General features: G+C 36.8%; 1 pseudogene; it reads left to right on the top strand.

The window, feature by feature from the left end:
• Positions 1–5,855: 5,855 nt before the first annotated feature.
• LOC147638047 (protein ANTAGONIST OF LIKE HETEROCHROMATIN PROTEIN 1-like) lies at positions 5,856–11,496 on the top strand (annotated as a pseudogene).
• The last annotated feature ends 13,945 nt before the right edge of the window (positions 11,497–25,441 follow it).

Below are 25,441 nucleotides of genomic sequence, written 5' to 3'. Positions count from 1 at the left end.
GAACTTTCCAATGTGCATTAGGAATTAATTGAAAATGGTATAAGGCACCTTAGCCTAAGCCTAAGGGTCTACATTTTCAAAAAAATTTGAATTATGGTCCAATTAAGGTTCCAATGGGCCAATTGGATTAATCCAAGTGTTGGGATGAGATAAATCCAAAAGAATAAAAGAAACTACCCAAAAATGAGTAAATGCTCACATAAGATGAAGAGTTGACTGAGTACAAGGTTTATTAGTTAAAAATTATAAGATATTACTAAAAAAATGAGATATTTTAGAATAATGATGCATTTTTGACACCTTGGTGAGGAAAGGGGGACTCTTGAGGTAGGTGCCTCTTTCACATGTGTGGAAGGGTTTTTAATTTAAAAAAATTATGATATTTTTATCTCTCCTCTCTCTTGGATCAAACCAAATAAAAAAGGGAGCCAAACTGGTCCAAATCTTGTCCAAATTGAGTCAAACTGAACTTGGAAAATTCTAGAACCCAGTTGGACTTGGTTAGTGGCCTCCCTCACCTATAAATAGACCCTCAGTCATTTGTAATTCAATATATTAGAGCTATACTATGCCAGTATTATATTAAAATAATCATATTTTCTATTATCTCTTAAATTTTCCTCTCTTGGGAGCTTGGAGCTCTCTCTCTCTACAACAACTTTTGGAGTTGCTCTTCTCCTCTTGGTGGACCAATTGATTGGTCGGGGGCTTCAGTGCAATTAGAGAATCAAGCCAAACTTGGAGGTAAAATCAAATTTTATGGGTTTTTTTTTTCAATTTTCTTAATAACTTTCTTCTTTTCAACCCCTCTCAAGCTTGAGAAGCTTTCTAAAGGATCGTTTTAATTCAAATCAAGATTTCCCTAAGTTTCTTAATGTTTAATTAGCATTAAGTTAATCTTTATGCTTATTTATAATGCTTTTTTTAAGTAAATCTCTCTCTCTAAAAGAATAGCCATCTTTATGGCTACACCCCTTGAAAAAGGATGCTTCTCAATGATAGTCTCTTAATTCAAAGTTAAACTCTAGGCTTGATAAGCTAGAGATTAAGAAAATGATATTTTTATGATTTTGTGTTAACAAAATAATGGTTAATTCTTTTAGATTATTTATAAGTAGTTAAAAACTACTTTGATTGATTCTAAATGAGAAATAGATTATCCTAGCTTAATCTAGTGGAATAATCATAATTAAGTTTATGATTATGGTTAAAATTATGATTTAAATTCATAGTTTGATTTTAAGCATAAAAGAGGAACTACTATCATATTTTCATTACAAGCTTTTATTTGTTTAGAAAAAACTTGAGAATTATTAGTAATAGCAGCAGCGAAGCTATGGCAAAATTCTCAGAAAATAATACATATCTTATTTTTATGCATAATGCTAAAAGAGGACTTCCTACCATATTCTAGGATTGGACATCCTATGCAAAAAGAATGATTTTCATCATATTCATGAGAAATAAATTTTTTGTAATTATGCATAATTAATTGATTATGAGAAAAGAGTAAATTTTTGGTAAATTTATTTTTATACAAAAAGAAGAATTCCCATGATATTTGAGATCCAAGTAATTTAATGGTAAAATAGGAATTTTTGGCATAATTTAAATTATGAGTATTTATCAACAAAAGTGAAATTTTGGGCATTATTAATTTTATTGGAAAATATGAGTAGAATTGATTTTTGTAAATCCCATGAATCTTTTACTCAAAAAGAAGAATATTGAATATATTTCACTTGCAAAATTTGAGAAAGAATATGAAAATATCCATCGAGAAAAAGTACCTTTAAAACGAGGCTAAGCAATTGGCAGAAACTTAAAAAAGTCCATCGGTATCGAAAGTAGAAAACGGTACTAAATGTGAATGCGATGTGATAAGATGTGAATGCGATGTGATAAGATGTGATGAGATGTGGATAAGATGTGATGTGATGATGTAAATGGATGAGGATGTGGATGTGGATGTGGATGTGATGAGATGTGGATAGGATGTGATTTGAGTAAATGGATGTGGATGTGGATGTGGATGTGATGAGATGTGGATGGGATGTGATATGATGTAAATGGATGTGGATGTGAATGTGATGAGATGTGAATAAGATGTGATGATATGTGATAGGATGTGATGTGATGTAAATGGATGAGAATGAGATGTGATGTGATAGATATGCATGTGAATGAATGAATGGATGTGGATAGATGTGATTGTAAATGAACGAATGGATGTGGATGAATGTGATGAGATGTGAATGGATGTGATGTGATATGGATAGATGTGGATGTGATGTAATGTGGATGGAATGAATGAGATGTGATGTGGATGGATGTGAATGAGATGTGATAAGATGAGGATGGATGTGACGAGATGTGAATGAATGTGGGATGTGAATGAGTGTGATGGATGTGAATGGATGTGAGCGGATGTGGTGAGATGTGGATGTGATGTAACGAGATGTGGATGTGATGTAATGAGATGTGAATGGATGTGATGTGATGTGGATCTGGTTAGATATAAATGGATGAGATATGATGTGGATAGATGAGATGTAATGTGATGTGGACTTGGGTAAATGTGAATGGATGTGAAGTGATGTAAATAGATGTGAACGTGATGTGATGATATGTGGATGTGATGTGGATCTGAACAAATGTAGATGGATGAGATGTGATGTGATGAATGGATGAGATGTGATGTGGATATGTTGTGATGTGATGTGGTGTGATGTGATGAGGAGATGGATGTGGATAGATGAGATAAGATGTAATATGATGTGATTGGATGAGAATGGATGAAGGACAATGGGAATACATATGAATGGATGTGGAATAAGCAATGTGAATTGATGTAGAAGAATGTGGAATAATGAGAAATGATGTGGAACAATGTGGAAAGACGAGCGTTCGCTCGTTAGAAACTGTATTTATGGAACAGTTTTTAAATGACTGTTTTATGTTAAGAATGCTGGGGAAGCATTCTTAACATAAAAACTGTATTTATGAAACAGTTTTTAAATGACTGTTTTATGTTAAGAATGCTGGGGAAGCATTTTGACCATCTTGTGAATGAGATCATGGAGACCTAAGTGATAAAGTTGTAACAGCTGACGGAGAGTCAATGGAGGATGTCTCGCATAGCAAGGTCAGTCAAGGTCTTGACCAGCCTCAGTTCGATTTAAATGGTGAGCTTTCGGTACGGTGGGTGAGGGACCAAGGAAGCGGCCTATGGGTGAAACGTTAGGTGACCTGCGAAGGAGCCTAAAGGGTGCTGATCATACGGTGCTCGGGCTCTAGGTCACCGAAGATACCCACGCGTGCGTAGGGGAAGAAAATGGAACAAGGTGTTAGAGTTGTTTTCTGAACTCAGGTATGGATCTGGTTGATTGGCCTTGCTGGTCCTCAACAGATGAGTCCATGGCTCTTTTATATGGATCTGTTGGTTAATCTTGCTGATCTTCAATGGAGAGTCCATCTGGATTTTCTTAAGTGAATATATTTTCGGGTACTATGAGCTAGGAACTATTGAAAAGGCCCTTGAGTGGACAGGTGGTGAGCGTTTCGGTTTTGCCAATGATGCTATAGGTACACCGATGAAGGAATGATTGCAAATTAGAATTCAAGCTAGATATTTTGGAGGATTATGATCAGTGATACTATGGTTTCATTAAAAGATTGTTTTAAAGACAGTCGAATCTGTGAAACAGCCGAATCTATGAAAAGATTGTTTTAAAGATAGCCGAATCTGTGAAAAGAATGTTTTAAAGACAGCCGAATCTGTGAAACAGGCAATTTCATATTGGGTGTGTAAGTGGTGTGACTATCTTGAAGTTTGCTTGAAGCGCCGACTAGGGAGCCTAGGAACTCTTTTCCATGGTACCCAGGCGAAACATAACCAAATTCCTAATTAGATCCTATCTCTACAGTGATTGGGCGGTTGGCTAACCCATGGGATTGGATGGGGTTACGTGGACTGATGGATCCCTAAATTGAGATTCAATTCTGTTAAGTTACGATAGTTGAAGTAAATCTCGGATAGTCCTTATCCTATGGAAAAGAATTAATGGTTGTCCCTCTTAACGAGGAAAAAAGTGTTAGTCTCTATGATCCAAGTGCAAGTCTCTTCCTTTGATCGGTGGACCATGTGACTTAGAGGTTCGATCGGATCAGTTTGGTTAGTTAAGGCTTTTGACTACATTAGTATAGATTTTTCTAGAGGAATCGCCCGTGCTTTCTGAGAGAGGGATGTTTTTCCGGGTTCAGTTTTGGAAGAACCGAGGGATTAGTCTCTTGTTCGGATATCCGTGAGCGAGGCCTCGAGTGAGAGGCTCTGCCCTATGCAAGAAGTGGTACTTCCGTTGCTAGCACCCTTGAATTCGCTGCGCGGAGGTGGCAGGGATCTTTCATGTCCTGAGAGAAACAATATTACAACTTGTGAAAATTTCCTCACTTTATGCATTATGGTTTCTCTCTGTACCACCACGTTCACATATGGTTTTGCCTTGCTCCACTTGTTTTGTGCCAATTCATAATCTTTGTGCGCTGAACATGATATGGAAATTGAATTTTTGGATTCTCCTGCAAGTTTGGCTCGGTTCACTTCTGTTTCCTTAGATCAAAGTGGTGTTTGCTTTATATATTACGAAACACACATTCACTTTCCACCTCTCACACACACTCACACCAGACACACATTCTCACACCCCACCCCCCCCCCACACACACACATGCACGCACATTGAAAAAACCTCTCCCCCTTTTCATCCCTAACTTTCCCCCATTAAAAAATTCACCCTTGGTCATATTTAATTTATTTATTTATTAAAAAACAACCCTTAAATGTTTTTTATTTAATTTACATTTTTAAAATAATCATTTATAAATAATTAAAAAACTTAAACAATAATCATAATATTTATAAATAAGTAAAAATTAAATAATAATCATAATAATTTAAAAAATAAGAAAAATCATTAATTAACATTAAAAAAACCCGAGGCACCATGCCACTTCTGGGGCTGGAACCATAGCAAGCCAGCATGGGCTGGCACATAAGCCATGAACAAAGCATCAAAGAAGTGGAGGCCACTCTTCCCATCATTTCGCCTTCACTCTCCCCAATTTTTTCCTTAGAGCCATGCCCCATGGGGGGTTTTGCCTTTACTTAGTAGGGGGGGTAAGCTTGCCCATGCACGTTGGCATTTGAGAAACCTTCTCAACTGTGGTTAACATTTTTCTTTTTTGTAAATTTGAATAATAAAAATGTCAAAATCCACAACAAAGAGATAATTCAAAATTTCCTTCCATGCGTCGAGCCCCATATAATTTAAAAAAAAACAACCAAACATCACTACTACAGATGATTGAGAAGCAAATGAGGATCTATTTGAAACAAATGCACTCGAATTTGTTATTTTACTTACCTTCATTTTTGGTAGTGTTAATGAATTCAACGAATCATAATTTGTAAATTCAAAGACTTTCCAATTGTTTTTGGAATAACACAATAAAGAAAATTAATTCTAGTGGTTTTGTTTTCTTCTGCTAACCAGTTAGAACAAGTCACAACACAGCTTCTTCAGCTACTGCTACCTACAATTATTGGGTTCTTCACATTCTGCTTTCATGTATGGGATGGACTCATGTTGACGTCAACACTTCAAGATTTCAATGAACATGATATGTCTTTCGAAGATTTTTTTTCTCCAATACTACCTTTGTTGTGGGTAGCTGAGTGCCCACGGTGGCAGCCAAGATCATATGATCTACCCGTGCACCAATGGTATGTGAAGCCATTGTCCCACCATCTATTGGTGGAATCATTTTGTCTTCCATGCTCGTGCGAACAATGAGCAATGGAGGGACTACCAATACAACTGTTCCTCACACTGTGCGACTTGGTTTGAGAGGACATTCAACAAGGTGACATCCCCAAAAGATACAAGAATATTCCAGGTCGTGTCTTCACAGTAGAAAAAAAGGTTGCGATGGCAATAATGGTTCTTGCATTTGGAAATAGCCATGCCCATGTTGCTAATACCTTTGGTTGTGGGAGGTCTACAGTATCAAGGTTCTTGATGCAGTTTGTTGATGCATTGGTGGAAGGAGGGGGTCATCTAATAAAATGGCCAAGGACACAATCCAAGTGTCAGGAGGTCAAAGATGGCGTCCAATCTTTCAGAGGTCTGCCTATTGTTGCAGAGCAATTGACTCTACCCACATCGATCTCCATCTTCCTACAAATGAGCAAAGTGAGCCATGGTGAGATCGTCATGGCAACTACAGCATGATTGTTCAAGGAGTAGTCAACTCCAACATGAAATTCACTGACGTGAATATTGATGGCCGGGGTCATACAACGACAAACGTGTGTTGAAGAATTCAGGTTTCTATATCGAGAATGCCATGGCAATCAGCGTACAGGTTCTTGCCACGACTACTACCTCACTTGAGGCCTGCACCCTGGGCTACAAAATTGTTGGTAGCCGCCCTGTACACGGACAGCTTAGCAATCTTTTTCAGGCCAAACTCATTTGGTGAACCTGTAAAGATCATCGATATTCACCCTCTGGGGTGTGGATACTACTAGGTGTATTTTGATCGCCATCGACGTCAGACCGAGTCATACAGCTAAGTCCCCTTGCATTACGTACGGTGCAAGCCTTCTTTACACAATGGTGCAGCACAACTTCGATCCAACTTCTAACCCATTGGCTGGTGTTTTGGACCTCTGTGTGTGACAATTTTCTTCCCAAGCCTTAGGAAGGAGTACCTTCCTCTTCTCCTGATGATTGGTAGTGCCATCAGGAGAGTGATGGAGCCCCCCCTACTGCTGCATCAGCCCTCACAAGGGCAGCGGAGATTCCATCCCTCCGCATCTGTGTAGCCTCGTCGGAGTCTTTACTGCATTGTATATCTATTCCTAGCCTTTGAGGCAACCCCAGACAGCAGTGCGTGGAGTATTTTGGCCTTCCAGGCTTATGCTTCATTTGCTAATAGACCGCCTCCCTGGTGGTTCCTCCCCCCGTTTCTCGTGCTAACCCCCCCCCCCACCAGGGGGTAGAGAGAGACGCAGGCCCTTAAGCAACATAGCACAAGGCCCCGACTTTGGATCACCCAACAAACGGCACAGCTGGCGAATGGTTGGCTTGGGCCGCTAGACGACCACCAGAGCCGAGCGCTGCCCCATGCACGCCTGCCTGGCAGATCTCAGGAGGATTCGGTTCTGTTAGAGAACCATTATGAGCATTTATCTTCGTATTTTCCCGTTGGTGCGTGCCCTCCGACCCCACCAATAAGGCGGGCCCCTCTGACCCCACCAGTACGGCGACGATCGATCCCTCGTCGAGATTCCCCCCTGACCCCTAGTGTTCTTAGAGGCCGGCCGACCTCTCTGAGGCCTCGGCATGCCCCTCCCCTCAACTTTGCTCTCTGATGGGTCCCTCACAGCAGCACCCCTCCGGCCTCCTCTATGCCCCTCCGCCCTCTCTCGCCGCCTCCCCCACCTCCTCCCCCAGCCTCTGTTGAAATATACAAGTGAATAGGGTGTGTGCGGGAACAAGCCCTTAGCAAGAGGCTATAAAAGAGAATCTGTAAATGTGAGAGAACTTGTGAAAAGGTGAGAAGCATCTACTGGGAGAGAATAAAGGGTAGCATGAGGAGATTTAGGAGGTTTGGAGATATTGTGGGAGAGGTAGAGAGAATCAAGCAAAAGAGGTGGAGTGAATCAAGGAGAAATCAGTGGGATTGGATGCTTGGATGTAAACTCTATAAATTGAGGCATTAGCCTAATGAGAATTTGCTGGTTTTTTATTATCCATGCCTACATTAAGTTATCAATTAATTGCTCACTAATCACATCTTAATTATTATCTAATCTCTTTGTTAATGATGTTGATTCTAGCATTTGATCCACCATAGCTCATCACATTTCTACAAATTTAACATGGTATCAGAGCCTAGCCTAGAATCCATCAAGTTTATGCGCCCATTATCTTGCTAATCACTTGGCTAATCAAGATTAGTAGATAATTAGATTTTTTACCTCTTTTTTAGAGTTTACATCCAAGCATCCAATCCCACTAATTTCTCCTTGATTCACTCCAGCTCTTTTGCTTGATCATTGGCCTAATGAGAATTTGCTGGTTTTTTATTATCCATGCCTACATTAAGCTATCAGTTAATTGCTCACTACTCACATCTTAATTATCATCTAATCTCTTTGTTAATGATGTTGATTCTAGAATTTGATCCACCATAGCTCATCACATTGCTGCAAATTTAATAGTCTCGACACCGACTTTATCCACTACAGCGCACTCCACCCCGCCGTTATCTTTTGAGCCCTGCCTCGCCCCCCCTTCTACCTCTCCAGCACTCTCATTGCCCCCCAAGCAACCGGCAGGATCAGTTCGTCGTTTGATTCATCAATTTTTAGAGCCGGTGTAGAGATGACTCACCGCCTCCCCGGTGAAGATCCGTGACAAAAGATTAACAGTAAGTTTATATCTTTATGCTTTGTTTTCTAGTGTTTTGAGTCTACGATTATTAGATAGAGTTTTATTACAAGCATGTTTATTGCTTGCAGCTTTATAAGCTTAATGTTTTCCATGCAGAGATAGGTGCCTTGATATATGACAGCAAGAGTGCAAGTGAATTGGCATCTCAGAATGTTTACTTTTATGATTCATTGTATGTTGTAGAGAAACATAGTTTGGAGTACATTCCACTACCATAATTGTCTAGCTAGAAATGGTATAATTCTAGCTTAGATATATCAGAAGCATTAGGGGAAGGTCGAGGTCTATAGGGGCCCTTTAAGATGCCATGTGATTAAAAGGTTATTAAGGAAAAGAGCCAATCGTGGGATGCCATGTATACAAAAATGTTGGGTGATTAAAGGTGGTCAAAAGATTCTCTAGAAGATGCATTTTTGTACTTTTCATTTCCAAAAAGTAGGGGGAAAGTTTTTGAAATTTCGGACGTCCATAACTTCTACATATGAGCTCAAAATTTGTCGGAGATTACAGATCCAGAATCTACTCGTGGAGCTCTTTCCATAGATATGTCACATGATATAGTTTTGCTCGCTCGATTTCAACTTCAATTTTGGCGATAAATTTTGAAATTCAAACTTCTAGCCGTTTGAAGAACAAGAAGGTATCTAAAGTCAAAGAAACTTAATGTTTTAACAAAAAGTCATTAAAATCATAATATGGCAGCTTAAAGGGCCCCTATAGACCTCAACCTTCCCCTAATGCATATAGGGTCATGCTAAAAAATGATGTTCATGGTGCCATGAAATCTTCCATAGACTCTAGAGATATGCACCTAAGTTAGTTTGTTCCATTTGGTTTGTTTGCACATTTGTTTGGATCTTGTGAAGTAGTGACGAGAACTAAGATTACTTATCAATGCAAGTGGATTAGATGACTTAGTTACTTGGTGAGTCATGGCATGTCAAGAGAACTCACCACAATGATATCATTGACTGAAGAATCACTTTTTTAGATGTTACCTTTAGGCAAGATTGCACTTATGTTGGGTATTGATAGTTTTTATTTACAAGTACTTATGTTGATTGTTGTTTATTTTTATGTTGGTGGTGGTTGCTTTTATGTGGTTGTTATTTGTTTTTAATGAGATAGGTACTTGATTACAAGATAAACTTTATGCATTCGCTTTAGATATAAGAGGTGACGACTTCTACGAGGAGAGTGGCTCAACTTGGAACAAGACATGCAAGATGGCATGCATTCAGCACTCATTGATGTGGTTATTCTTTGGGAGGGTCTGACGCATTCAACACTCATTGATGTGGTTATTCTTTGGGAGTCATGACGCTTTTAACATTAAAGTAGAGAGTCATTGGCCCCTTAGTTTTATAAGGTAGGAAATCCAGTTGATGTCCAATGATCCTCCCTGTAACTTCTAATTCAGTTGGATGGTAGAAAGGTTGGAAGTCGGAGTGAACATTGTAAAACATGTAAGCAATGTGTTTCTTCACACATCCTAAGTTGGGATTGTGGAGTTAGCATAGTTCTTATTCTTCCAAGTGAATACAAGAAACTATTTCTCTGAAAGTGTTATGGTTTTTTAATTTTTATACATTTTAATAAAGTGTAGTGGTTTTTCAAGTCTACTGTGTCTTAAGCCCATGTATATGTAAGCAAATAACGATAAGTATGAGTAAGTATAATGTAAATATAAGTATAAGTATATATTTAAGTGCAAATAATAATATAATTAACTATGCTAGAAATAGAAGTATGATTTATGATTTAGTATATTTTAATGAAGTGTTGTTAATTTTTAAGTCTATAGATATAAATATAAATATAAATATAACTTTAAGTATATATTTAAATATAAATAATAATATAAGTAACAATGTAAATAATAATAATAATAATATGTAATGTGAAATAGAAGTATGATTTATGTTTTATTATATTTTAATGAAGTATCGTTAATTTTTAAAGTCTATAGACTTATAAAAATAAATATAATTTTAAGTATATATTTAAGTAAAAATAATAATATAAGTAATTATATAAATAATATAATATAATAATATAATGTAATGTGAAATAGAAATACGATTTATGAGTTATTATATTTTAATGAAGTGTCGTTAATTTTTAAGTCTATAGACATAAGGTATAAAACTAAATATTAGTTTATAGCATAAGTATAAATTTATTAAAAATAGTATAAATTTGAGATTGTAAGTATAAATATGAGTGTAATTTAGATCAAACTCATTCATACTGTCTATTCTCTAGCTCTCAATTTGTGTGTTAGCTCCACTCCTCATCATGACTGCCTCCCCTAGTTTCGTCACATAGATTAGCAGCACTTGCTATGCTCACTTTAGGGACCGTATCTACCCTAGATTTTGCGAGAATGTAGACCTTGAGGTTGCCATTTCCACCTTGGACCCTTTGTGATGCAGTGATGAAATTACCTACTCTATCCCAAACTCCACCTTGAGTTGGATTCCTTTGGAGTTTCTTTTCGGTATAAAGAGTGGAGATCTCATTGAGCGAGATATTGCTTTTGCTATTTACATTTTGAGCTTTGATGTTGAAGTGCTTGAGGATGATGACACCCATGAAGTGGGATACACAGACACAGAGCCACAAGAGACCATTCTAGACCCTACCATTGAGGTTGCAAAGATCTCTCACATGGTGCTTGTAAGCATCTAGCCTTACGAAATGCCAAGTCACGACCCATCACTAGCTTCATTGAGTGCCATCACCATTGAAGGGGTGGAGTACCTCCTCATGCAAGATGTGTTGGAGCTCTTGGAGTTGAGAAAGGAGAAATTCTACAATATACTTATGCGAGATGCCAATGATCAGTGCTTGGACTTTGATCTCCAAGAAGCTCTACCCACAGGTCGATGACGTTGGGCGATATGATGAAATTAGTATAGATGACAACTCTGCTATCATCGCCGTCCAGAAGCAGATTGAGGATGCAACTCCTTAATATGATATTTTTGATGAAGAAATCGAGCACTTGCAAGAGGAACTCTTTGGACCTCGACCACACCATGCCACACCTTGTTGAGTTTGACAATGGCAGACCCATTCTAGGAGTAGACGTGGAGGCATTCTTGTAGAAGGAGCTCCACGAAGCGGAGAAGGTAACTTATTTTTACCAGATTCTCCCCAAATTTGATGTGTGGGGGGCCTCTAAGGCATGCATGAACCCTACATATGATGGCATGCCCATCTAAGGTCTGTAAGGCATCAGTCTGAAGGCTCGCATTGCAAAACTAGGCGTTCTTCTCTTTTATAAACAGAGGAATTGAAGGGTATGTTAATTATTTGGTGCTATTTAGTTGGATGCACATATTCTTCTTCCCCTTCAATCATCTTTATGTTCATTAATCTCTACAAAAGAATCAAAGAACAAGAGAGAAATGGAGGTATCTCCATCTTGTTATGTGTTATGTTGTTTTGTTATGGTTTAATTTTGTTTGAGTTATTATGTTTCTTTTTCTATTTTGACTCTTATTGTTCTAAATGTGATTTAGCCATGTGTGAAATTGAAGATAATAGTTGAGTTTAATGATGTCATTTCTATGTTATTTGGGTTGTTCATTAGTGATTTTCTAAGTGAAACATGTGTGTGAAATATAATTGTTGATTATTAATAGTTATGATTTAGTTCTGGGTTATACTAAAGTCTATATGTTATGTCCAATAATGATATTTCTTATTTAATTTTAGTTGTGTTATTTATTAAATTTATTTAGTACAAATGTATAAAAGCTAATTTTGGGTCAATAGTTATGTTTAATGATGTTTGCTTTCCTATTCTGACTATCTAATTATTATTAATATGATTTACTCATGTGTGAAATTGACGTCAATAGTTGCATTTTAGGTGAAACAAGTGTGTGAAAAAGATAATCGTTAATTATGATTTAGTTCTAGGTTATATTGAAGTTATTTCTAGTTAAAGCTTTATTCAATAATGTTATTTTTGGTTAGTTGTATTATTTGTTGAATTTTTGAGTCGAAGAAATCTATAAAAGCTTATTTTTTATAAATAGTCGTGTTTAATGATGATATTGATTTTAGGATGTAGGTCGACACAGGAAGAGAGATATTCACTTTGAATTGGGGGGCGAGTATGTACCGCTATACAAGAGAAAGTTATGATTTAGTTCTAGGTTATATTGAAGTTATTTCTGGTTAAAGTTATGTTCAATAATATTATTTTTGCTTATTGTCCTACGCAAAGGTATGGTGAAGTCTACATTGAAAAACCCCCAATTCAAAACCATTGGTAATAATGCTGCAATAGTATGCTTGAAGGAGGTAAGCAATACCTTCACAGCTATAGATGCTCAAGGCATATATGACAAGGTAGGGATTAACTCCGAATCCTATGCTATGATTTATAAGCAATTGGATGTAGGGTTCAAGGCTATTCTTAACAAGGTATGGGTGGTGCCCATACCTAAATCGTTCCATATGAAGTAGGAATGGAAAGATCTTAATGCAAAAGTCTTAGACACAATTTGATAAGCCAATGCATTTGGAACATACACAGATGCTTAAATCTGGATCAAAGGAAATGCCCTTCAAACTGCATGCATACAATAACTTCATATTGAATGTCTATATACTACAAGTAGCAATGGTGAAGTTCTACAACATGCCTATTGAGAAGAGTACAGAGGTAAGCTTCAATTTGTTTTGAAGCTTGTTGAGAGTGAAGTTGTTAAGGGCAAAAAGCTCGAACGTGTTAGCTTGACACTAAAATGAATAGAGCATTGGATCCCAACATCAATTCAAATCATCCAAAATATTTTAGTGTGTAATCGGAGAATGAAATATGGTGGCTTGCTGCATTTGGGGTGCCAAAGGAGGACCATGAAGTAATAAAGTTTTTTTTAACTGAACACATGTACCGGATATTGTATGATGGCAAAACAATGGTGAAGTATTGCATGTCGATGGGTTTGGTGAATGAGAGGTAGAATGGCAATTTGAAAACATTAAAATGTATGTTTGGTGTTTCAAATTTAGCATCAACTGAGTTTCCTTGCTTATATTACATGCGATCTAGAAAGAAATGCAAGAATGGGAAGAAACACTAGATTGAAGGACAGGACAACGTGGTGCTCCAACACGTGATTAACGTGTTCGAAGGAATGGAATGTTAGTGCCATTAGATCCTAAATGGGATCCTATTTTAAAAGTACCCCTGACAAGGGTCCACTTTTGCACCTTACATTGCATAGTAAGGATAATAGAGAAGTTGGTGTTTGAGTACGTATGTTTTACCTATAAGATGCATCCTGCTTCAGATGCTGATGCAACATGCAAGAAGGTAGAACAAGTCTTATCTGATGTTGGATTACACCGCAGCTAAGTAGAAATAGAAAAAGGATGAACAAAAGTCAGGAAAGACTAGAAATTTGCCATGCAAACCGTGTTTTGGGAAAGCGAAGGCTAAGAAATTCTTATCTCCATAGCGAGATGAAGATAAGTTTCTTGTAAAATAACCGAAGAAGTGCAAAGCATGGAAAAAACTACACATGGTTGTTCCTAATTAGAGCAATGGGGGACAAATGCAGATACCAAAGGCAAATGTGTGAATTACACTCGATAAATTGGCACCAATTTTACAAAAGATGACATTCAATTCCAATGATGTCAATGCATTTAAAGAGGTGGTGGTAAACTTTCATAATTCAAATGATACATGCATGAACTTCAAATTGCATTAAACACACTATATAGTAAGAGTGGTCGCCATTTTGTTAAAATTAAGATATAAATGTAATATTTTCAGTTTAATTGTGGATCCTGTATTTTTGAATGCAAGACATACTTGAGGCTCATGGTCCATGCTTTGCTAAACAAGGAATTTTACCGATATGGTCCACACAAGGCATGGAGCGGTCTCACCTAGCAAGCTCCATATGCGGATTCCAAAAAGCAACGTCACATGGAGGGTGAAATAAATGATTCCAATCCTCTGAGGAAGTTACTCCAATGGTAGTATAGGAGAATAGAGAAGGTATGAGGACAAATTAATAAATTCCAAATCCAATGATACAGATCACTATACACCATGTATAAGAATATACACTGACATTAGGATAGAATATTGAAAATAAAAAAACTTAATATTAATTCCAAATCCAATACATCACATCAAATACAACTAAACGAAAACATAAAAACACTAAACGATACATGAGCATTATTGCAGTTCTTCAAACCATGTCATGGTTAAGGTTGAATGCATCACTATTGTTAAGAATCCCACAAACAAGATAGAGATGTGTTGAGGGTTTGAGTGTGATGCATCGGGCATGGATGGCTAATAGTTGACTGTCATGCATGAAGTCCACCACGTAAGTTTCAGCTGCCTCTTGAAGAGCAAGCAATGCTTGGGCTGACCATTGCTCTGCATTGCATGCTTGATCTCTTAAAAAGTACTTGTAGTGTTTCCCCTTTATAGATCTTGCAATATTTCTTGCACCAACCTCGAGAAAGATGCCTTAAGTATAATGAACTGATGACTCTTCTCGAACCTCCTAATTTCATAAGGAGTGGCAGTGCCTGGTCTCCATCTTCTCTTCTTATGTGTAGCTGGAGCAAGGAGAGAAGCTTTCCCATTTGGAGGAGCTTGACCTTCATCATTTGCTGGTGTTAGTACGTTCACTAGATCTGGATGAATGAATCGGTGCTTTGCTACGTGCCATACTCACAAGCTAGAAGAAATGGAGAGAAATGAAAGAAGTGCCTTCATTTATAAATCACCATATTAGAGAGTTTGGGAAAAATCACAATTCCCATTTGCAAGATTAAAAAATGGGGGCATGGTAAACCCTTTTAAGATTTTGTCAAAAACCCCTCATGTGACATATCATTGGAAAGCTCTTGAAGAGTAGGTTCTAGATCCACATTCTCTGACAACATTGGAATTGGTATGCTCAAGATACACCAAAAAATAGATTGAAAATATAATTTTTAAAGTAATGGGATTTTCCCAAAGTTCCTAATATGGTCTTTAATGGGACTTTAAGTTATTGACACTTACTTTTAAAATATATCAATACTATGAACACTTTGAAAAAGTTATCCAAATCCAACTTTAACAAACACTTATTTCTTTAAAGCATTGGATTGCTCAGTACTCTCATAAACATAAAATGTTATTATTATTTCTCAATTACAACTCTGAATCACTTCCATCACCACTTTGTGCTTAATGTTTCCATTTGCTAACCAACTCTCTCCTATATTGTCAACCATTCTATATGATGTTCTCTAGCTCTGTTATTTTCATATCTTTCTTTCCTCACTTCATATATTACCTTGCGAATGATTAATAATGAGCTAAAATTTGTTGTGTGCATAAATCATGTGGCTTACAACACGAGCATACATGTGCAAGTGCTATTTTATTCGACAATATTTTTTTCTGAGAAAAATTTGATGCATGGTGTGTAGTGGCCCCTGTTAATAATTACCTTGCGAATGATTAATAATGAGCTAAAATTTGTTGTGTGCATAAATCATGTGGCTTACAACATGAGCATACATGTGCATGTGCAAGTGCTATTTTATTCGACAATATTTTTTTCTGAGAAAAATTTGATGCATGGTGTGTAGTGATTGGAATGGGTTAAAATGTTTTTTGTGTATTGATCATGCAGCTTACATAGCCCTGATAAGATATCATCCCCATCAGGGCCCCTGTCCAAAGGCTCGGCGTGGAGGCATGCTTTTTAAGAGCCTTCGGACACAGGGCCCTATAGGCCTGATGGGACTAATATTTTTTAAGGAGGTAGTATATGATACATCCATGCACACATAAAGTTTGAGCTCATTTTAAATAGAGAAAGAAATTTTAAAATTTTAAAAATGTTAAATTTATGTACTGGCCCATTCTTTAAAAAAAACAATTTTCATCTATAAGTATGGAAGTAACCCTCATTTCAACTCATTTCTCATCTTTGATTTATCTCTCTTACCTCCAAGAGCATGGCTTGCATCAAGAAATCTACAAAGAAAATCTAGCCCTCGAAGGAGAGATGTGGAGAACCCCCCTCCCAACCACAACCATAGCAACATCGCAAGTGCAAGTGGAGGCCTGACAATCTGGCTCTTTGTGAGATAAGGAAATACCAAAAGACGGTCCACCTGCTCATGCCAAAGGCGTCCTTCCAACGTGGGGTGCAAGAGATGATGTAGGGTCTGCAACTCTATATGGACAGGAGGTTATGGGCTCACACAGCAACAAGCCCACTTCCTATGCAGTGGATAGCTCAAGCCCACTTCCTATGCAGTGGATAGCTCAAGCCATGGAAGCACTCCAAGAGGTTGTGGCCTAGTAAACATTTTTCGACGACATTGTGCTTGCAATTGTCCATGCAAAAAGGGTCACTATCTTTGAAAAGGACATGCAATTGGTATGACGCATGCGACACTCGAGAGATCCTCTAAGCCAGTATCTTTAGTTATATTTTTACATATCTTGCATATATTTAATTCTCAAAAGCTATAAAAACCTGTGTATATCTTGATAAATATACAAACTTTTCATTCTTATCTTATGTTGCAAATTAGTCTCATTTAATTTAGTTTATATAATTTATTGATTTGTTTGCATCTTCGAATGGCTACAACTTTTATTTAAGTTATGTGTTCAATTTGAATTAATTTTCTTGAGTCACTAATAGAATACATTACAAGACACATGTTAAAACCAAAAATTCCGCAACCCAAATTTCCATTCATAGAGCAAAAAAAAAAGTTACGTAGTCATCATAGCTATATCCTAGGCTTCTTACTACTAGGCTCTCCAGACTATGAAGTTGCCTTGATGATTATAATCAAAACATGAAACCCTTCGAGCTCTACCCTAATGATAGGGGATCTTTTACCCCCAAAAAGATGCCATGGGCCACTGCAGAATGTAAGGGGCCCCACCTTTGAGTCGAGAACAAATAAATCAACTTTGAGCATCAAAGCAGAATAACTTTTTCCATACTTAAACTAATAGGAATAAGTTTAAATAAAGCACCCTTTGTAAGTTCTCTAAGCTTTAAGAAATTATATGCATACCCTGAAGAGAAACTCTTGTGGTGGAAGACTATCACATCATTGGCAAGTTTGCCAATTTAATCCTTTAGTGCAAAGTCCTGAATCCTGCCTTGGTCCCTAGATATTCCACTTTGCCTCAACGCAAACTCATTAAGATACACAATTTCTTGCTCACCAATAACAGTTAATGTCATCATCAAACATGCAATGCATGGGAGAGTCAGATTTTTTTTGAAAATGGAACCAAATTTGATGTGTGGAGCCTCCAAGGCATGCAAGGGCCTTGCATGTGATGGCATGCCCATCTGAGGCATGTGAGGCATCAGTTTGAAGGCTCACGATTGAGAAGATATAAAGTCATTAATGTAGTTTAGGAGGGCAATAAAGCTTTTGAGCATAGCTACTAAAGTAAATAAATAGAGATTTGATTATTATTTTTATACAAAGGAGGGAAAGTGAAAAAGCTAAAGCAATATCTCATAAAGCGTTAAAATCGCCCTAAACTAAAAACTCTATTTCTCTTATTCTAAAAATCTAGAGGTCTCTACATGAAGAAAAAATTCATAAACCCATGTATACTCAATGAAAAATGATGAAAATTAATAGCCACACTTTTAGAGCACAGAGGTAGGCATGGGTCAAAAAAATTTAAAAAATGTGATGTCTACATCAAGTTATCTTGTTTTTTAACTTCTCCCATCTTGAAAAACGTAAATGTATCCTATTTTGATGAATTCAGAAGTTGAAAAGTCATGTAGGTATTTAAGAGTGTCACATCTTACATGCTTTACGTTTTTATATCAAATAAAATATTATTATTTTATATTTGAGAGTTTTGAGGACGTGGTCCTAAGTTTGGACATGGGACAATGTTACAATAAAATAATAGGTGAATCGCTAATAAAAACAATATAAAGAGATCTCCTTTATTCTAAATGAGGAGAGAGAATGTCAATATCATAACATTTTTCCACCACTTTTCCTTGATTTATGGAAGAGAGAGAAAGCCCTTAAGGGGAAAAATGGAGAGTCAATATTTCTCCTATCACATAAGAGGGTTTACCACTCTTCCAAAGGAGTGAATGCAATGAAAGGTTGTTAAGACATGCCCTATAAGTGCCTTGCTTGGATAATAAGAGTGAACATTGCCCAAACATACGTGCAAAGATATAATGCAATGATGACACATTTATTGAGATGCCCACACAGCCAACTCCCACATCTAGAGTGACAAAGTTTGTTTGAAGAGGTGATTCACATTCTAACACTATTGTTGATTTTTATCATGGATGAGGTGGAGAGTATAAATTGTGGTGCAAAGGTCCATCACCTTTTTATAGCCTAGAGAATTTTTGTTTTTGATACAAAGAACTTGTATAAGGCCCATGTCCACTAGAGGCACAAAACCCATAAAAGCCCAATAGTATAACTGGATATAATGATTATCAAGCTAGGAATTCATGACAATTTGGCCATGTGGCATGTATTATAAGACTTACTTTTTTTTAAAGAATAAGATATTAGCATAAATTACTTGAAGTCCATAAGACATATACAGAGCAAATATTTAATTTAGTGTATATAAATTGACTCTAAATTAAGGGTAGTATGAATACTTGGACCTACACCTTTGTAAATAGAGGGTAGTATGAATACTTGGACCTACACCTTCATTTGCATTTTGATAAAACCCTCTAGTGTTATTAATATAATCCCTTCTTTTCTACTGACTAATCAACCTAACTCTTTCACTTGGAGTACCTAACCTTGGGAATACCTACACTCATGGCTTTCTCATTTGACATGCATGGGATGATTCTTTTGTCTCCAAACTTCCAGATGGAATGCTTTACTCCCTTCACAATAAGACTATGTTGGATCTAATTTTCCTATCATGAACACACAAAAGAAGGTAAGGCAATGGAAAGTTGTGTGAAGACATGCCCTATAAGTGCCTTACTTAAATAATAAAACATGCCCTATAAGTGCCTTACTTAAATAATAAGAGTGAACAATGTGCAAAGATATAATGCGATGATGCCACGTTTATTACAATGCCCACACATCCAATTCCCACATCTAGAGTGATGAAGTTTAAAGAGGTGACTCACATTCTAACACTATTGTTGATTTTTATCATGGATGAGGTGGAGAGGATAAATTATGATGCACATGTCCCTCACCTTTTCTATAGTCTAGAGAATTTTTATTTTTTATACAAAGAACTTGTATTATCAGAAGTACAAAACCCATAAATGCCAAATAGTATAATTGGATAATAATTATCAAGGTAGGAATATATGACAATTCTAAGCTAGGAATATGTGACAATTTGGCCATGTGGCATGTATTATAAGAATAAAGAATAAGATATTCATAAACCATAAGACATAAAGAGCAAATGTTTAATTTCATACACATTTAGTGCAGATAAATTGAATGTAAATCGAGGGTAGTATGAATACACTACTTGGACTTACACCTTTGCATTTCGATAAAGCCCTCTACTGATATTAATGTAAGACCTTCTTTGCTATTGACCAATCAATCCAAATCTTTCGCTTGGAGTACCTAACCTTGGGAAGACCTACACTCATGGCTTTCTCATTTGATATGCATGGGATGATTCTTTTGTCTCCAAACTTCTGGATGGAATGTTTTGCTCCCTTCACAAAAAGACTATGTTGGATCTAATTTTCCTATCATGAACACACAAAAGGAGGTAAGGCATGCCAGTCTTGGTTAGGATTAACCCAACCATTCCAATCCCCTTTCGGGTGTTTTCAAGTAAATCTTCATGTTTTTGCATGGAGCACTTCCCTCTTGAGAATCCATAGTATCCAAAAAGAGAAGGGTGCTTGTACGATAAGTGTCATCAATTTGTGTCACGAAATCTCATAGCTTGTCTACACCTACGAGAGAAGGGTATCGTACAAGCACCCTTTCTCTTTTTGAGGTGCTATGTAGACAAGCAATCCATAGTACAAGCACTCTATCGTACAACTACGTACAACTAGAAAATATCTCCTTATCTTGAGGTGCTCTCACCCTATGATTGCTTCACATATCTATACCTAATATGTTGCACCTACGAGAGGATGCCACACTATCGGCATTGAATTTGCAAAGAAGTTGTATGCATAGTTTGTATTTGGGATTGCATGTGGATTACATCTACTTTCATTCCTTTCTCTTATATAGATGCATAGATCCCTTTTCAAGTGTGGGGACACTTACCTCGGTTACAACCCTATTGAAGTTAGAGACGATTGTGGATTAGACTTATAAGAGTTATTGGTGGACCTCTTGTTGATTCTATACAACAATGAGTTGTATAAAAGAAGATCATTTTGATAATTATGATGAAGCTCAGGGGGTCCCTTTACCCTTACTCCTTGATTTCTTTTCAATATTATACTTAAAAAAGAATTGCATTGGAACATGCATGCATCCCTCCCTTCCCACACACTTACACCCTTCCTTTGTTGTGCATGTTCGTTCTTACCCCACACATCCCCATTTTCCTATTCACACACCCCAACTACCATTTTCCTAAGAGGTGAACTCCCATTTACCCGACACCCAAAAATTCTTTACAATGGTGCTCTTCTTATTGGTTAGGCCACCTATTTAGCCTTGCCGAGTTCTAGTTTCCAATCAAGTTTGATTCAACTAGTCCCGAAAGGAACTCCTATTTGGATCAATTTTGTTGTGTCCACAGTAGATTATCCATCCCTAAAGCCCTTTGAAACCTACAAATCAACCATCTAATATTGTTCAATAAAATGTGAAACCCTTTTTGACACATTCCAAGGTTTACAAACATGTTGATACATAGTCTCCTACAAGCATTTTGCATTCCATCTTCTTTACACCAGAAGGGGTGCCCAACAAATTCCGTAAAATACTTCTTTCTACACTTTCAATGCCATTTGAGAAGCCTTAGTATGCCTTAGTATGATGGTATCCACATGTGTTTCCATTTTCTAGCTGAAGGTACATCCATTCCAAAGATATTTAAATGTTCACATTAGCCAAAATATGTTAAAAACCATTTTTGGGCCACCCAAGTAGTCGTTAGTAGATGATGGCCCAAGTACTTATTATGCCTATCCAATAGGTTTGGCATATGGTTTTGGGTGAAATCAAGGTAAGGTGGACTCAAAAGCAATATCCTTGACATTTCTTTTAGAAGTGGTTTCAAACAACTAGTGAGTTCAAATTTAAAAAATTTCAAAAGACCAAAAAAACCGAGTAGACTTTAATGCACCTGCATCATGGAGCATGAAGAGAAGATTTGTATCATCCTAGTTGCAACTTAAAAAAAAACAAAATTTTTAAAGACCAAAAAAACCCATGTAGACTTTAATGCACCGTCGTGTAAAGTCTATCATGGAGCGTGAAAGCGTGGAGCACGTAGCTCTCGAATTTTGTATTATCCCCATTACAGGATTTTTTCTTTTGCTGATGAGTTACATGTTTTTTTACACTCGTCTCTTTCTCTGTCTGTTTCGCTTTTACAATCATCTCTCTCTGTCTCTCTATCTCTCACTCTCTTTCTCTCTTGATAATCATCTATCTCTCTAGTAAATAGAATCATCTTTCTCTCTCTCTCTCTCTCTCTCTCTCTCTCTCTCTTCCTCTTGATAATCATCTCTCTCTATATCTATATTAGATAGAATCATCTCTCTCTCTCTCTCTCTCTCTCTCTCTCTCTCTCTCTCTCTAATAATAACCATTCCTCTCTATCTCTCTTGTAAAGAGAGAGCTCTCTTTCTCTCTTGATAATCATCTCTCTTTATCTCTCTATTAAATAGAATCATTTCTCTCTCTCTCTCTCTCTCTCTCTCTCTCTCTCTCTCTCTTGTGATGATAATCATCTCTCTCTATCTCTCTGTTAAAGAGAGAGAGAGAGAAAGAGAAATGATATTTACTAGAGAGAGATGATCATCAAGAGAGAGAGAGAGAGAGAGAGAGATAGAGAGAGAGAGAGAGAGATGCTCTTTGACATGGTGGGCTTTATTATAGAATCTCACACAAATGTGGAGATCTAGGCATGCAACATAGAAGAAAAAAACATGAATGAAAGTGCTGGTAAGTTTTGTTACATTTTCTTATCACTTCTTTACCTCACTTCTTTACCTGAAGAATGAGGAAGATTTGATCTCTGTTCACTTCTTCTTTTCCTTTTTTAAAATCTCTTTTTTCTCGGTGAAAGATAGTAAATTAAAAAGAAAGCAACCCCTAAATATATAACAAACAAGTCTAGCTTGCGAAATATAGCTCTCATCTCAATCATCAAAATGATCATAATTTGCATCCTCATCACTTCTTCTTCTTCTAAAGAGTGTATAATATTTGATCTCTGGTCACTTCTTATTTTTCTTTTTCCTACGTGTAGATTTTGATCATTTTGATGATTGGGATAAGAGATATGTTTTGTAAGCTAGACTCGTTTCGTTAGGTTATGTGACTTTGACTTAGTTAGCTGGTAACCTGTCTAGATGCTTTTTTAGTAATCTCACTTTCTCTCCCATTTTGGTATATATTTGGGGGTTGCTTTTAATTATTATCCTTTTTAATTTACTTTCCTTAAAGAATGAAATTTCACATCCTTGATTGTTTGTTATTGATGGTCCGGAGTGAAAGTTGTGGATGCACAATCCTTTGGAGATAGTGATTCTCATCGTCGTAAAGCAAAGATCAATAGAAGGGAGTGAAAGTTGTGGATGCACAGTCCTTTGGAGAGTGATTCTCGTCGTAAAGCAAAGATCAATAGAAGGGAGTGAAAGTTGTGGATGCACAGTCCTTTGGAGATAGTGACTCTCGTCGTAAAGCAAAGATCAATAGAAGGGAGTATTGGGCTTTAAAAAAAAGAGAGTCACCAATAAGAGCCACAGCATTGCAATGCTTGGAGCGTGCTACTAAGGTGATTGCTAATAGAGGAGGTGATTCAAAAAAAAAAAGAGTCACCAATAAGAGCCAGAGCATTGCAACGCTTAGAGCGTGCTACTAAGGTGATTAATATTGTGGATGCTAATAGAGGAGGCTAGGCTTGTAAGTGTTAGCAAACAATTTGAATGACAGACAAAGGGGATGGACATAAATACTTAAACGGAGATTTTTCATCAACTCCTCCTGCATCCTACATTTAAGGATTTACAACCTACACCATTGAAGCAACTATGGTTTTGAACATCCACAACACTTTAACACAAGTGAAGATCCCACAATCATTGAATGAGCTCTTCTTGAAGAGATTAGCTCTCATGACGCTAGTTAATCTTGATGGTACGTAATCAGAAGATCTCAATATTTCCAAGCTGTAAAGGTATTGGAGATTCATCCATTAGGGGAAATTTGAACATATTTTGGGCCTTTTGCTAATGAAAGCAATTAGCAAAATGGACCAATAGGAATAGAGGATTGTGCACATTTGGTCTCCTTTGAATATAGGGAGGGAGGCTAGGCTGTAGGGAGGGAGACTAGGCTTTCAACACTAATAATTACACTTATCCCTTTCAAAAAGTAGTATGGTCCCAAAAAATGCTTAAAATTTTGGAATTTTTGAGATTCCCCCAAAAAGTCACTTTTCCCCCCAAAAACCCATCTCAAATTTCATTATAGTCAAAAATTTCATTTTCAAGTCCGCTTTCCCTCTTAAATGTCCAAATTAAACTCTCGTTAATCTTCCTCCCTTCTTCTTCCATCTCTTCAATATCCATCAAGCCCAAAACCCTAATCTGCATAGCATCTTTGCCTTTTCTTTCTCTATCTCATTTGCCCAACTCTAATCTCACTACTATAGCTTCACAAAATTGATATGGTTGCACCACAAAGAAGACCAAAAGATGAGATTGAGGAGATCTCATTGTACAACAAGAGGGACGATGTGGTGCTTGGGTGAGAGAGGCATTTTGCAAGGGTGCTTGGGTTTTCCTATAGCTTATTGCTATTGGTTCACACTGAGTTCGACGACGAGATGTGATGGAGCTTCATTGGAAGGGTCATTTACAGGGATTCAAAAAATCAAGCAATGGAGACCTGAAAAGAAACTTGCAAGAATTTGATTAAATCAAATCAAATAGCTTATCAAATACCACATGTTCAACATATTTCAATATTTGAGAGAATAACAAATAATACTCACAAAGCACGACTCCAAGATTGGGTGCAATCATCTCCCCTCATGTGTATGGCTTCTCCCCACACATGAGTATTTACGAGATACTTTATTCCAAATTAGGCCATAGCCTTCAAAAATACAAAAAGGTGCTTTTCTTGCACGACACTCTCTTATGCTCAAAATAGAATACCCATAAATTAAGGCTAGGATTTAAAGCATATCACGCTTTATAAAATATTAAAGTTCAAGTCTATGCTTGATAAACTAAAGCTTTCCAAATAAATCAAAATGCTTTCTAAATAAATCAAAATATGCACAAGTTAGCACATGTATATACAAAGCTTGATTACAAAAATGGTGTATCACGTAATAAAGATGTGTGAATTCTCTTCAATCTTCGGAATCCTCTTCACCTATAAAATAACCAACAATAAATTGGTAAATAAATATTCTAGAAGTATACAAACCATAACCACACACATGTTTACCACCACAGACGTAAGTAACCCAGGATCACCCTTTCATACAAACTAACTGAAACAAACATTGGAGGCTCCAAACATATGTCAATATCCACCAAACGTATTAATATTTATGATGACATCACCCATGATATTAACATGATTTGGCTTGACGCAAAGATAATCCAAGTGTCCCCGAATTATCTAAGAGGGTAGAATAATATTTTTAAGAGAGCTTAAAATATATTCCTATAGCACTTATGTCTTGC

This window comes from Cibotium barometz, chromosome 5 (assembly GCF_041138505.1).
Source record: "Cibotium barometz isolate CiBa-2024 chromosome 5, ASM4113850v1, whole genome shotgun sequence".
In the NCBI taxonomy this organism is placed as follows: Eukaryota; Viridiplantae; Streptophyta; class Polypodiopsida; order Cyatheales; family Cibotiaceae; genus Cibotium; species Cibotium barometz.
Note: the sequence above shows the minus strand (reverse complement) of the source record. Positions and strands in the feature narration are given on the sequence as shown.